Below are 393 nucleotides of genomic sequence, written 5' to 3' on the forward strand. Positions count from 1 at the left end.
GAAGATTTGGATACTATAACTTGAATAGTCATGTGAAGCCCAATTACGTTAAACATACCTTGGACTGGCAAACCAAATTTCTGGTACATTACTTTTTGACGGTAGTAAAGAAAATGACAAAATGGTAGACGAAATGCGCAGTCGATTATACCTCCCAAGAGCACCCATACTTGTTAACAAAGGAGCCAATGAAACAGAAAGCCATTGTTCTAGTAGACAGAAAACAACAAACCTCTTTTTCTGATCATCACCCTCTACAGAGGACTCTTTCACTTCTGAAGACTCAGCAGGTTCAGTCTTCTTGCATTCCTCGACTGCTTCTCCTTTGGATGCCCTTTCCGAATCAACTGCGCTTTCGATATCGTGCAAATCTGTTTCGCTAGCATTAGCGGC

Source organism: Sinocyclocheilus grahami, unplaced genomic scaffold (genome assembly GCF_001515645.1).
Source record: "Sinocyclocheilus grahami isolate Dianchi unplaced genomic scaffold, SAMN03320097.WGS_v1.1 scaffold5428.1, whole genome shotgun sequence".
NCBI lineage: Eukaryota > Metazoa > Chordata > Actinopteri > Cypriniformes > Cyprinidae > Sinocyclocheilus > Sinocyclocheilus grahami.